Consider the following 15,498-nt stretch of genomic DNA (forward strand, 5'->3'; position numbering starts at 1 on the left):
AAACAACCCAAAATAACATTCAACAGCTCTCCAATACAGTACAGTAGCCAGTTGCCACTATCAAATAAAATTAATGGTGGCTCAGCTGGTAAAGAATCTGCCTGCAATGCAGGAGACCCCAGCTCAATCCCTCCCTGGGTTGGGAAGATCCCCTGGAGAAGGGAACAGATACCCACTCCAGTGTTCTGGCCTGGAGAATTCCATGGACTGTATAGTCCATTGGGTCACAGAGTCGGACAAAATGGAGTGACTTTCACACACACACACACACACACACATTTTAATCAAAATTAAATAAAATGTAAAATGCAGTTCCTCAACCCTAATAGCCACATTTCAAATGCTATTTTCACATGGCTAATGGCTATTATATTGGACAGCACAGATAGAGAGTATTTCTATCATCACAGAGAGTTCTATTAGTTTTTTTTTGTGTGTGTATTGGACAGCACTCATCTACAGAACAACTTTCCAAAGATGTGAAGGCCATGAAAGACACGGAAAGACTAAGGAACTGCTCCAGATTAAAGGAGAATAAAGAGACTGAACAGCTAAAAGCAATGTGGGATTCTTGGTCGGACCCTGAAACTGAAAAAGGACATCAGTGGGACAAATGGACTCTTACAGAGGCCTTTAGATTAATTAATATTCTATTACAGTTAATTTTATGGTCTTGGTCATTGTACTGTGTAGTTACATAAGATGTGAACATTTGTATTATTTTTGCAACTGTTCCTAAGTCTGAAATTATTTCAAAATGAAAATTTTAAAGTGAAATAAAATTTTAAAATCATCAAGCTGACTATTTACATTTTACTGTTGATTGCATCCCACCCTATTTCATTAATAGGATTTATTGATCATTTTCCATTTATTAGGGGAAGGGCAAGTCCAGAGAGCATCCTTGGAGGCCCCTTCCCCAGTAAAAGTGGCCCAGGTCTCCAAACCAGTGCTCCAAGGAGGGCTGTGGCTCACATGTAATAAGTCGACAACCACCTAGCTCATGTTTCCCACCAGAGAGCAGAGTCAAACCCAAAGATAGTCCCAGAGTGCCCCAAAAAGGGACATTTTTCATGTCTAAGTCCCTTCAGGGGACTCTCCAAACTGAAAAACAAAATACAATCCTTGCCTTTAAAATTTCATTTCAAATAAGTTTTTAAACTGCATTTCTTTATTTTTTCACACTGTCAATTTTATTGTAAAAAAATTAATATATGCTTACATATTTAGTATGGAGAAAGCCAAAAATATTTGATGAAGAAAATAAAAATTCATATTCATAATGCCACCACCCAGAGAAAAACTGGTGACACTCTGGTGTCTTTTCTTCTAGTATTTTCTCTTCTACAATATGAGACCTCTGAGTCTTCAGTTGTGGAATCACCCTTGCCTCACCTAGCTGCATAGGAAGGACATAAAAGTGTCTGGTATGAATCCACCTTACCTCTCAAGGGTCTCAGGAGAAGGCAGGGCCTTGGTCTGTGTCAGCTTGTGGGTCAGTTCCCTGCTGCACCCAAGCTCCTCTGGGGCTATCCAGCCCCCTATGGTCAGTATGGCCTCATCAGGCTCAGGAGATCATGTTGCTCATCCATCACCTGCCACTCAGGGGCTGCCATCCTGCCCTTCCTTTCTGAAAACTACTGACATAAATTGTTTGGCAACAGACATTTACTCGGAGTTGCGACAAAAACAGGAAAATAAGTGCATGGGTAGGACATGCCTTTGAAGTTACAAATTGGAGTTCCTAAAATTCATACACATCTCCCAGTGCAGAAAACATTCCCTGGCCCTCCCTGGAGACACATCCCTCCAAGACCCCAGCTTCCTGCCACTCTTCTTTTAAATCAATTTATTATTACTATTTGGTTGCTTCAGGTCTTAATTGGCATGCAGGATCTTCTTTGCAGTATGCAGAATCTCCTGTTGTGGTGAGGGCTCTGTAGTTGGGACATTCAAGCTTAGTTGTCTCATAGCACGTGAGATCTTAGCTCCCTAATGAGGAATCAAAGCCACATCCCCTGCACTGGAAGGCGGATTCTCAACTACTGAACCACCAGGGAAGTCCACTTGTCACCCTTCTTGGTGCCCAACTTGCATCCAGCCCCTCTTGCCATCTGCTTTCCTAGGGCCCTTCCCCCAGAATCTGGAACTCAGTGAAGAAAACAGAAATCCCTCAGAATGGGAGACTTCGTGCACAACGAAAGATCCTGCATGACACAACTAAGATCTGACATAGCCAAATAAATAAATTTTTAATAGAAATGCTTTATATTTTTAAAAAATTGCTGTGAATATTCACATGTAAGTCTTTTTGTGGAGTTATGCACTCATTTAAAAATTGATGGACAGGTGGTTCAGCGGTTAAAAATTTCCCTAGTGGCCCAGTGGTTAAGAATCTACCTGCCAATGCAGGGGACATGGGTTAGATCCCTGGTCCAGGAAGATTCCACATGCTGCAAGGCAACTAAGCCTGTGAGCCACAACTACTGAGCCCTTGCACCCTAGAGCTCTGCAGTGAGAAGCCACAAGAAGAAGCCAGCGCATCATAGTTACAGAAAGCCCACAAACAGCAATGAAGACTCAGCGCAGTCAAAAATATATAACAAAAGTAAATAATTTTTTTAATTGCTGGACAATAGGATAAGGTATGTTTAACTTTATTAGAAGTTTCCAATCAATTCTCCAAAATGCGTGCACCACTTTACACTACCACCAGCAAGTGTATCAATGGTTCCAGGTGCTCCAGGTTGCTACTTCACCAACACTTGACATGCTCAATTTTTTCACAGTAAGGAATTTCATGCAAGGAATTGGTGCAAAATAAGTGAAGGGGACTGGAGGAGCAGGAGTCAGAAGGCTGCCACTGGAGTAACTGGGTTCAAGAGCACATCACCATAAACACAGTTGGAAGCAAGAAGGCCACGGATGCCACCTCCAGTTCCACATAGCTCTGTCTCAACATCTGGTTGAGTCTGGCAACTGAGACTGGCTCAAAACCCTCACCTTTCCGTCTCCTGCAGTGAGCATAAGTCTCAGCAAGAAAATGGCCTCTGCCCTCCAACCCCAAACTCTGGTGGGGCATCTAATTGTCAGATCTTAGTATTTTTAGTTTTAGCTGCAAAAGAATCTGGGAAATGTAGTTTCTTACTTTGTAGCCTCTGCCCAATATAGGAAAGCATTCTGTAAGTAGATAGAGGAAGCCAGTTTTATCAGTTAACTTTTGCTGATCAAAAAACTACCCCAAAATGTTAGAGTAAAACAGCAACTACTTATTTAGCTCACATTTCTGTGGGGTGGTGCTTTGAGGTTGGGCTTAGCTAGGTAGTTCTTATCTGACCTCATTCATGACTTTGCAGTCAGTTGCCAGTCTGTTGGGAACTGACTGGTTTGGATGTGTTGTGCTGAAATGGATCATCTCAGCTCCACGTGGTATCTCATCCTCCAGCAGGCTAGCCTAGGCTTGTTTTTTATGGTGGTTGGGCAGGTTTCCAAGAGAGAGAAAAATGCTCTTTAGGCCTAGGCTCCAAATGGCACATCACTTCAGCCACATTCTATTGACCAAAACAAGTTACAAGATTAGCCCAGATTCAAGGGTAGTGGAAATAGACTCCTCTTCCAGAAGGTGATGTAAAGCCACATTGTAAGAGTGGGAATAACAGTGGGTTGAAAAGTTAGGGTAACCTACCACACTAGTCCACACCCTGCCATGTCTCCCACTCCTGGAACTAGCTAGCAAATCCCAAGTACCTGGATTCTCTTTTATGCAAAGTAACAAGAATCCCTGTATTACCTTTTTCTGTCCCTTTATTGTATCATGTTTCTTAGGTTCCTTAACCTTATTTTCTAAATCTTCTAATTGATTTTTAATTTAAGGAACAACAATTTATTGAGAACTCATTATCTGTTCTTCCTGGTGCTGCTTTATGGATGTGATCTCTTCCTGAATCTCATTACTGAGAAGAAAAATTAAAACATCTTCTTTAAAAAAAAATTCTTTCATGTTCCTACATGGTTTTTCTCTGAAGCCATTTCTTGCTGTTTGCAAAAAAAACTAAATAAAGTTTCTTTTTTACACTGGAGGCTTTCCCCAAATGTCTGGTGAACTTTGCTCATATTAAGATGACCCACCACTTATCTGGTAGTTTAGTGGTTAAGAATCTGCCTTGCAGTACAAGAGTTGTGACTTCAATTCCTGGTCAGGGAACTAAGACCCCACATGCCATAGGGCAAGTAAGCCCCAGTGCCACAACTAAGATCCAACACAGCCAAATAAATAAATATTTTTAAGAACCATCAGGGAAGTTCTGTGCACATCCACGGGTTGGCTTGCTTTTGAAGGAGCCAGATAGGGACTGGCCTGCAGAAGAGTCACACAGGCCGGAACAGGAGGGTCTTACACATGGGGCTGCTCATCTTTAAAACATGAGCACTTAACTTGGTGTGGGCCAGTGTTTCCTTGGGCTATCTGGTAACATTCATAGGCCAGAAAAATGTTTTTAAAGGCATTTAAAGATATATAGGGTTACCAAAAAAAAAAAAAAAACCTCACTACTGAAATACATTAAAGTATTAAACAATTGTTTCAGTAAATAAATAAAATATGTAAGCAGTGTCATGCATAGATGATAATCTCAGGTATCTGCATCAATTCTATTGTAATACCAAAATACCCATAATTTCTTTTGGTGACCCAGTCTTAGATCCTGCTAATAGCATTCATTTTTAGCCAACATTTCAAATGGAAGGAAATTACACAAAGCACACTTTTGGGGAGGAGTGATAGGTATGTTCATTATCATGTTTGTGGTGATTGTTTCATGGGTATACATATGTCAAATCTCATCAATCGCACACTTCAAATATCTGTAGTGTTGGGGAAACGCCTTTATGCACCAACACACAGGAGAGAGAAAACACTGAAAATGCAATCAGTTAAAAACATGCAGGTACTTCATAAGACACTACAAAGTCTGGGCAGCATTTCACACAGTTTATATAATAATGTGGAAAAAAGAACAATTAAAACTTAATTTTAGCTAGTAATTAGTAAAAAAGATGCATTTCTTCCTCATCTGAATTGCAGAATCCCATGAATTCTATCCATGGATCCACTGAAGGTCCTGGGCTTCCAGGTCCCATCACTGTCCCAATAATGTCCTGACAATAACAATTTTTTCCAGATTCAGGATCCAACTTGTGATCACCCATTGCCTTGAGTTGTCATGTTTCTTTTTTCTCCTTTTAGATGAAGCAGTTACTCAGCCTTTAATTGCCTTTATATTTTTGAAAACTGTATGTCAGAATTTTCCTCTTCTTGGGTTTGTCTGGTTTTATCCTCCTAATCAGATTCAGGGTAAGTCCTTCCTGCACATCAGGAGGCACTGGATGTCCATTTGTCCCACTACTAAGGATATTCACTTCAATCACTTGATAAAGGGGGTGTCCTCCAGTTTCTCCACCATAGATTTACTATTTCCTCATTTATAACTAATAAGTAATTTACAGAAAGGCTACATAAAAATCCTGTTGTTCATAAATCTTTCACCGACCAGTTTTATAATAGCATCTCAGCATAGTTCATACATCTTCTTTGTACAGACAAATGTATTTGTAATTATACTGGATCTAAGCATTTTATAATTTTTGTCTTTATCCTGAGTGAGATCTTGTCTTTCATTACATTTACTAACTCATGATTCATGGACATAGGAAAGTTATTTTTACTGATCATTTTTGTTATCCACCACCTACCTTAGGACCTTTCTGGATCAGAGAGGGCGCCTCTTGACCATGATTTACTTGGTTTTCATTACATGGATATTACAGGGCCATATGAGCCAGAGACCTATCAAAGGGTTTTAATGCCCTTTTGCTTCTGATTAAATATCAGTCGCAAATAACGTCCAGATAGTAAACGCTCTGCTCCCAGCTCTAGCTGAAGGTGGAGTCTCTACTGGTCCAAAGACTTTTTTGGCCCTCAAGCGGATATGGCTTGTATAACTAGGGTGGACAAAGCCATCTCCAGGTGACTTTCAGAAAGAGGAAGATTTCTGCCCACCTGTTTACTCATTTTTCCTAGGGGCAGAAATTATAGGCCTGTAGTAACAGTCGATCATAACTCTGACCTCTTTCAAAACACTGAGGGGAAATCTCCTATTCATTAACAGAAATGTGAAAGCAAGCCAGTATAACTTCTGAACACAGGGGACCTTGCAGCAGGCAACTTGCAGATGTTGCAAGATGTTTCCTTTGCTGTAACAAGCAGCCTATCCTCTGTGAAAGGGACCTTCGATCCTGGGCACTACCAACCTTGAGAGATATCAGACACAGTCCATTGTTTCTCTCTGCTCCCCAGGAGAAAGAAAAAGTTGTTACATGGTGATGTTGCAGAATTTCTGGCCCCAGGAGACTTCTGTAAACCAATTTTCATTCATTCATTCTATATTGGGTGGCTGCTATGTGCCAGGTGTAAGTATAATGTAGAAAACAAGAGCACAATATAAACCCTCTTGAAGGCTATAACGTGATGGGGAAAAGAAACATTAAACTATAAAACACACAAATAAAACACGCAATCGTAGAGGAGTGAACAGAGTTAGTAAAAATTAATACAGGGACTTCCTTAGTGGTCCAGCAATTAAGACCCCATGCTTCCCACTGCTGGGGGCACCAGTTTGATCCTCAGTCAGGGAAACAAGATTCTGAAAGGCTTGTGATACAAACCAAGAAGAAAAAAATTAGCACAGCTATACCTGCCTCTTCAGGGGAACATATAACACATGATTCATCTCTCGAAGATATACCTTTCTATGATCCTCTTCAGCTTACGTACGTTAGTGACAAAGCAAGTCTTCCCTGAGAATTTAATCACATCCCATAAGTTTGGGATTTCAAAACAGAATTCAAAATATGCTTTGAGCTGCTGAAGATGGAGCCCCACAACAGTCTTTCTCATTTTTAGGTGGACACAGCTATGCTATTAAAGTTAGGTGTGGAACCAAGTTGGATGGGGATGGAGACCTAAACTGCTTAATATGAACAGAGAAGAAGGAATGAAAAATGAGGTGCTGGAGACCAGAGGGTATACAAGGGAACACAGAGAGTTATTGCTTAATGAGTATATAATTCCTATTTTGAATGATGAAAACCTTCTAAAAATAAATATAATAGGGACTTCTCTGATGGTCCAGTGATTAAGACTGTGCTTCCACTGCAGGGGTCATGGGTTCAATCCCTGGTCAGGGAACTAAGATCCTGCATGTGTAGCTTGGCCAAAAAAAAAAAAAAAAAAAGATACAATCATAGGAGTGTACTTAATGCCACTAAATTGGACTCAAAAGTGGTTAAGGGCTTCCAGTTCAAGATGGCAGAGTAGAAGGACATGTGCTTATCTCCTTCTGCGAGAGGACCAAAATTGCAACTAGTTATTGAACCACCATCAAGAGGATGCTGGAACCCACCAAAAAAGGATACACTATGTCCGAGGGCAAAGAAGAAGTTGAAACAAGATAGTAGGAGGGGCCCAACATGATAAAATAAAATCCCATACCAGCTGGGCGGATGACTCACAATCTGGAGAAGAGCCCCATGTCAGGCTTCCCAGCCTGAGGATCATGCAAAGGGACTGGGAATCCCCAGAGAATCTGACTTTGAAAGCCAGTGGGATTTGATTACAGAACTTTCAAAGAACTGGGGAAAACAAGAGACTCCACTCTTGGAGGACACAAACAAAATCCTGTGTGTGCCAAGACCCAGGGGAACGGCGCAGTGACCTCACCGAAGACTGAACCAGACCTACCTGCTAGTGTTGGAGTGTCCCTTATGGAGATTTGGGTCAGCAGTGGCTTGCCATGGGGATGGAGGCACTGGCAACAGCAGTCCTGGAAGGGGCCCCTTAGTTTAAGTCCTCTAGGAGGTCACCATTAACCCTACCACAGAGCCCAGGGCTGGGCCCCTCAGGCCAAAGAATTAACAGGGAGGGAGCACAACCCCACCAATCACCAGATAACTGGATTAAAGTTTTACTGAGAAGCAGCAGTTAGAACTGGACATGTAACAACACACCAGTTCCAAATTGGGAAAGGAGTATGTCAAGGATGTATATTGTCACCCTGCTTATTAAACCTATATGTAGAATATATCATGCGAAATGCCGGGCTAAACGAAACACAACCTAGAATCAAGATTGCCAGGAGAAATGTCAATAACCTCAGATACCCAGATGACACTACCCTTCTGGCAGAAAGTGAAGAACTAAAGAGCCTCTTGATGAAAGTGAAAGAGGACAGTGAAAAAGTTGGCTTAAAACTCACCATTCAAAAAACTAAGATCAAGGCATCCAATCCCATCACTTCATGCTAAATAGATAGGGAAACAATGGAAACAGTGAGAGGCTTGATTCTGGGGGGCTCTAAAATCACTGCATATGGTGACTGCAGCCATAAAATTAAAAGACGCTTGCTCCTTGGAAGAAAAGCTATGACAAACTTAGCGTATTAAAAAGCAGAGACATTACTTTGCCAACAAAGGTCCATCTAGTCAAAGATATGGTTTTTCCAATAGTCATGTATGAATGTGAGAGTCTGACTATAAAGAAAGCTGAGCGCTGAAGAATTGACGCTTTTGAACTGTGGTGTTGGAGAAGACTCTCGAGAGTCTCTTGGACTGCAAGGAGATCAAACTAGTCAATCCTAAAGGAAATCAACCTTAAATAGTCATTGGAAGGACTGATGCTGAAGCTGAAACTCCAATACTTTGGCCACCTGATGTGAAGAACTGACTCACTGGAAAAGACCGATGCTGGGAAAGAAAAAAGGCAGGAGAAGAAGGGGACCAACAGAGGAAGAGATGGTTGGATGGCATCATCGACTTCGATGGACATGAGTTTGCGAAAGCTTTGGGAGTTGGTGATGGACAGGGAAGCCTGGCATGCTGCAGTCCATGGTGTCACAAAGAGTTGGATACGACTGAGCAACTGGACTGACTGAACTGAGCACAGCCCTGCCCACCAGAGTAAGACCCAGTTTTTCCACCATCAGTCCCTCCCATCAGCAAGCTTATACAAGTCTCTTAGCCTCATCCAATAGAGGGCAGATAGAAGAAGCAAAAAGAACCACAATCCTGCAGCAGCTAGAAACAAAATCACATTATAGAAAGTTAATCAGGATGAAAAAGCAAAAGGTTTTGTCCCAGATCTTTGAAGGGACGAGATAAAACCCCAGAAAAACAACCAAATGAAGTGAAGATAGGCAGCCTTCCAGAAAAAGAATTCAGAATAATGATGGTGAAGATGATCCAGGATCTCAGAAAAAGAATGGAGGCAAAGATTGAGAATATGCAAGAAATGTTTACCAAAGACCTGGAAGAGCTAAAGAACAAACAGAGATGAACAATACACTAGAAGGAATCAATAGCAGAATAACTGATGCAGAACGGATAAATGACCTGGAGAACAAAATGGTGGAAATCACTGCAGCAGAACAGAATACAGAAAAAAGAATGAAAAAAAATGAAGACAGCCTAAAAGACCTCTGGGACAACATGAAATGCACCAACATTCTCATTATAGGGGTCCCAGAAGGAGAAGAGAGAAAGGACTCCAGAAAATATTTGAAGAGGTAATAGCTGAAAGGGCAAGGAAAATATGGGAAAGGAAATAGTCAACCAAGTCCAGGAAGCACAGAGAGTCCCAGAAAGGATAAACCCAAGGAGGAACACACCAAGATACATAGTAATCAAAAAGATGAAAATTAAAGACAAACAATCTATCAAAAGCAACAAAGGAAAAACAACAAAAAACATAGGAGGAAACTCCCATAAGGTTATCAGCTGATTTCTCAACAGAAACTCTACAAGCCAGAAAGGAATGGCACGATATATTTAAGGTGATGAAAGGGAAGAACCTACAACCAAGAATACTCTATCAGCAACACTCTCCTTCAGATTTGATGGAGAAATCAAAAACTTTCCAGACAAGCAAAAGTCAACAGAATTCAGAACCACCAAACCAGCTTTGCAATAAATGCTAAAGGAACTTCTGTAGACAGGAAATAAAAGAGAAGTTTGCCTTCTCGTCTTCGCGACCTACACAAAATAAACCCAAAACATTAGGAAAATTGTAACAGGATCATACACATCGATAATTACCTTAACTGTAAATGGATTAAATGCACCATCCAACAGAGAAGACTAGCTGGGCAGATGCAGAGAAGGCAATGGCAACCCACTCCAGTACTTTTGCCTGGCAAATCCCATGGACGGAGGGAGGAGCCTGGTAGGCTGCAGTCCATCGGGTCAGGAAGAGTCAGACACGACTGAGCAACTTCACTTTCACTTTTCACTTTCATGCATTGGAGAAGGAAATGGCAACCCACTGTTGGCAACCCAATGTTCTTGCCTGGAGAATCCCAGGGAACGGGGAGCCTGAGGGGCTGCTGTATATGGGGTCACACAGAGTCGGACACAACTGAAGCGACTTAGCAGCAGCAGCAGCTGGGCAGATGAGAACATGTGTGTGTGTGCCCTTTCACTTACCACATCACTCAACCTAACCCCTCAAACTGTATGTAATTATTTTATATTGTTAGGTTAATCATGTTTCCATTATGGCTTGCAATGTAATTACCTTTTATTTCTACTTTGGGTATTGACTGTGAAAACTGTCAATTACTATTACTATTTTTATTATGTACCTATTATTTGCTTAATATCATGATGGGATTCCCTGGTGGCTCGGACGGTAAAGAATCCACCTGCAACACGGGAGACCTGGGTCTGATCCCTGGGTTGAGAGATCCCCTGGAGGAGGGCATGGAAATTCACTCCAGTATCTTGCCTGGAGAATCCCCATGGACAGAGGAGTCTGGCAGACTGTAGTCCATGGGGTCACAAAGAGTCAAACATGACTGAATGACTAAGCACACAATATCACGATTGGTCAACAGAAAATAAGAGAATTATCTATCACTAAAACTACCATTTAATAGAAAACCTTGTAATTGCTTTTTAAAATCCAGATGCATACAGAATTGTCTTGTAATTTTTTGAAAAATACAAATGCCCAGGTATCGCTATTTTTCTCCAAAGCTCTGTATGTGTTTCTAAGGAGCATCCATGTTTAAAAACAACTGGACTATATGATGATGTTTTTGCTTTTATCTCGTTTGTTTCACTTTTTCTATTTCATATTCAGTGTTCCTATTTCATTCAGTTTGTTTTCCAATTTATCCGTCTCTTTTCGTTGTTGTTCTTTCTCAAGCCTTTATCAAGCATAGTAAAAAAGCTTTTGTATATATATGCATAGCATGTATAATAGAGTATGGGGCTTCCCTTATAGCTCAGTTGATAAAGAATCTGCCTGCAATGCGGGAGACCCTGGTTCGATTTCTGGGTCAGGAAAATCCACTGGAGAAGGGATAGGCTACCCACTCGAGTATTCTTAGGCTTTGCCTGTGGCTCAGCTGGTAAAGAATCCGCCTGCAATGTGGGAGACCTGGGTTTGATCTCTGGATTGGGAAGACTCCCCCTGGAGAAGGGAAAGGCTACCCACTCCAGTATTCTGGCCTGGAGAATTCCATGGACTAAGGGTCACAAAGAGTCGGACATGACTGAGCAACTTTCACTTGCAAATATATATATTTTTGAAAATTTATGAATTTTTGCTTAAAAAAATTTATGACATTTTGATTCCACTTGTTTGACTAGGTATGAATAGAATGCTAGATTTTTCATTTGTATTTACTCAAAACTTTGATATAGTTCCTAGTTTTTTGGCATCTAGTATTACTGCTAAAATTCTAGAAAATTTATAATCTTAGTGATTTAAAAAAAAATTTGAATCAGGCTTGAAACCTCTGATCCAATTCTGAGAATTGGATTAGAAATACTATGTTGTAAAAAAAAAAAAGAAAAAACAGGAAATTAACAAGTGATATAGTATTATTAACTAAAGTAAAGATTTTGTTCAAATTTCACAAAATTTTATGCTAGTGTCCATCATTTATTTGCATACCTTATTCAAGCATCCACACTATATTTAATTGCATTGAGCAGCTTAGCTGCATGCAATAAATTCTGATAAATTCTTTCATTTTCAATTTTATAAATTTTCTTTTCATTTCTATTACAAATATTCTCTAATTTTCCTTGTTATGGCTTCTTAGATATACCCATCATTTAAAAGTGGACATTCCCAAATACATGGGATTTTAAGTATTCTTAGCATTAATTTCTCATTTTGATCCTAATTTCTCATTTAAATGCTTTCCTCTCTGCAGTTATCTTCTGTGTTTTTTTCAGTCTAACTTTATTGAGGCTTTCAATGGCTAAGTTGAAGATCTCTCTTGGTAAATATCACATTTCATTTGAAAATATGTGGGTTATTTTCAAATATTTTGATAGGCTTCTAATATAATTCCACAGTGATAAGAGAACAGATTCTGTATGATACTTTTGATTCTATATGATTTTAATACCTTTAGACCATGAAAGTTTTGCCCTTTGTTTTATATTCCTGGATATTTTCCAGTATCTCCTAGTTTACAGTCTATGGGAACTTAAATAGAATTTGTTTCCTCCTGTTCTATGAAGATTGCATAAATCTTCATTATGTTGTATTGGTTGACAGTGCATTTCAGGTCTACTATACCCTTCTACTTCTCTGTATATTCACTATATTAATTTTTGAAAGTTTGATATTAAAACTCCAACTAAAAATCTTAATTTGTCTACTTAAATAAAACAACTGTAATATACAGCAGAACCTTGTTCTGCATTTTCCAAGTCTCCTGTAAATGTATTATTATACTTTCATAATTTTAAAGAAATACAAATTTTTTTTAAATGGTTAAAATGTTCAACTTTATGTTATGTATATTTTATAATAAAAAATGAAAAAAGTTTTCAGTAAATATAATAATAATAATAAAGCAGAAGGGAGCAGCCTGAAAGTTGATAGGAGGCCAAGGACAAGGGGGAACTAGGAGTGATAAGACCCCCTTGGGAACAATTCCATTCACCATTGCAACGAAAAGAATAAAATACTTAGGAATATATCTACCTAAAGAAACTAAAGACCTATATATAGAAAACTATAAAACACTGGTGAAAGAAATCAAAGAGGACACTAATAGATGGAGAAATATACCATGTTCATGGATCAGAAGAATCAATATAGTGAAAATGAGTATACTACCCAAAGCAATTTACAAATTCAATGCAATCTCTATCAAGCTACCAGCGATATTTTTCACAGAACTAGAACAAATGATTTCAAGATTTGTATGGAAATACAAAAAACCTAGAATAGCCAAAGCCATCTTGAGAAAGAAGAATGGAACTGGAGGAATCAACTTGCCTGACTTCAGGCTCTACTACAAAGCCACAGTCATCAAGACAGTATGGTACTGGCACAAAGACAGACATATAGATCAATGGAACAAAATAGAAAGCCCAGAGATAAATCCACACACATATGGACACCTTATCTTTGACAAAGGAGGCAAGAATATACAATGGAGTAAAGACAATCTCTTTAACAAGTGGTGCTGGGAAAACTGGTCAACCACTTGTAAAAGAATGAAACTAGATCACTTTCTAACACCATACACAAAAATAAACTCAAAATGGACTAAAGATCTAAATGTAAGACCAGAAACTATAAAACTCCTAGAGGAGAATATAGGCAAAACACTCTCCGACATAAATCACAGCAGGATCCTCTATGATCCACCTCCCAGAATACTAGAAATAAAAGCAAAAATAAACAAATGGGATCTAATTAAAATTAAAAGCTTCTGCACAACAAAGGAAAATATAAGCAAAGTGAAAAGACAGCCTTCTGAATGGGAGAAAATAATAGCAAATGAAGCAACTGACCAACAACTCATCTCAAAAATATACAAGCAACTTATGCAGCTCAATTCCAGAAAAATAAATGACCCAATCAAAAAATGGGCCAAAGAACTAAATAGACATTTCTCCAAAGAAGACATATGGATGGCTAACAAACACATGAAAAGATGCTCAACATCACTCATTATTAGAGAAATGCAAATCAAAACCACAATGAGGTACCACTTCACACCAGTCAGAATGGCTGTGATTCAAAAGTCCACAAGCAATAAATGCTGGAGAGGGTGTGGAGAAAAGGGAACCCTCCTACACTGTTGGTGGGAATGCAAACTAGTACAGCCACTTTGGAGAACAGTGTGGAGATTCCTTAAAAAATTGCAAATAGAACTGCCTTATGACCCAGCAATCCCATTGCTGGGCATACACACCGAGGAAACCAGAACTGAAAGAGACACGGGTACCCCAATGTTCATCGCAGCACTGTTTATAATAGCCAGGACATGGAAGCAACCTAGATGTCCATCAGCAGATGAATGGATAAGAAAGCTGTGGTACATATACACAATGGAGTGTTACTCAGCCATTAAAAAGAATACATTTGAATCAGTTCTAATGAGGTGGATGAAACTGGAGCCGATTATACAGAGTGAAGTAAGCCAGAAAGAAAAACACCAATGCAGTATACTAACACATATATACGGAATTTAGAAAGATGGTAATGATAACCCTATATGCAAGACAGCAAAAGAGACACAGATGTATAGAGCAGACTTTTGGACTCAGAGGGAGAGGGAGAGGGTGGGATGATTTGGGAGAATGGCATTGTAACATGTATACTATCGTGTAAGAATCGAATCGCCAGTCTATGTCCGACGCAGGATACAGCATGCTTGGGGCTGGTGCACGGTGATAACCCAGAGAGACTTTATGGGGAGGGAGGTGGGTGGGGGGTTCATGTTTGGGAACGCATGTACACCCGTGGTGGATTCATGTCAATGTATGGCAAAACCAATACAGTATTGTAAATTAAAATAAAGTTAAAAAAAAAAAAAAAGACCCCCTTGGGGATTATGGTCAAGAGACTCAGGAAACATGAGTGTCTAACACTAAATCTTAAGTTTTTTGCTTTGTCATCCTATAACTGTCCACTATCCCCCACAGTTTAGAAAAAGTCTGTTGTGCTCAAAAATCTGATTCTTTGGTGGCATCAAGGCAAAGAACGTGTATTCTGCACCTATGCAAATATATCAGGGCAGGGAGAGGGAAAAGTCACATGCACTGAGACCCAAGTAAGAGGGACAATGTCGCAGATGAGGACAAGGACAAGTGACGCTCATGAGACACATATGATGTGCTGGGGCAATACTGAGTGTCCCATTTCAGGCAGGATGAGGACTCAAGCAATTGTTACTGTTGTTAAGTCGCTCAGTCATGTCCGACTCTTTGCGACCCCATGGACTGCAGCACGCCAGGCTTCCCTGTCCTTCACCATCTCATGGAGTTTGCTCAAACTCATATCCATTGAGTTGGCGATGCCATGCAACCATCTCATCCTCTGTCGTCCCTAACTCCTACCTTCAATCTTTCCCAGCATCAGGGTCTTTTCTAGTGAGTCGGCTCTTTGCATCAGGTGGCCAAAGTATTGGA

Source organism: Capra hircus, chromosome 13 (assembly GCF_001704415.2).
Source record: "Capra hircus breed San Clemente chromosome 13, ASM170441v1, whole genome shotgun sequence".
In the NCBI taxonomy this organism is placed as follows: Eukaryota; Metazoa; Chordata; class Mammalia; order Artiodactyla; family Bovidae; genus Capra; species Capra hircus.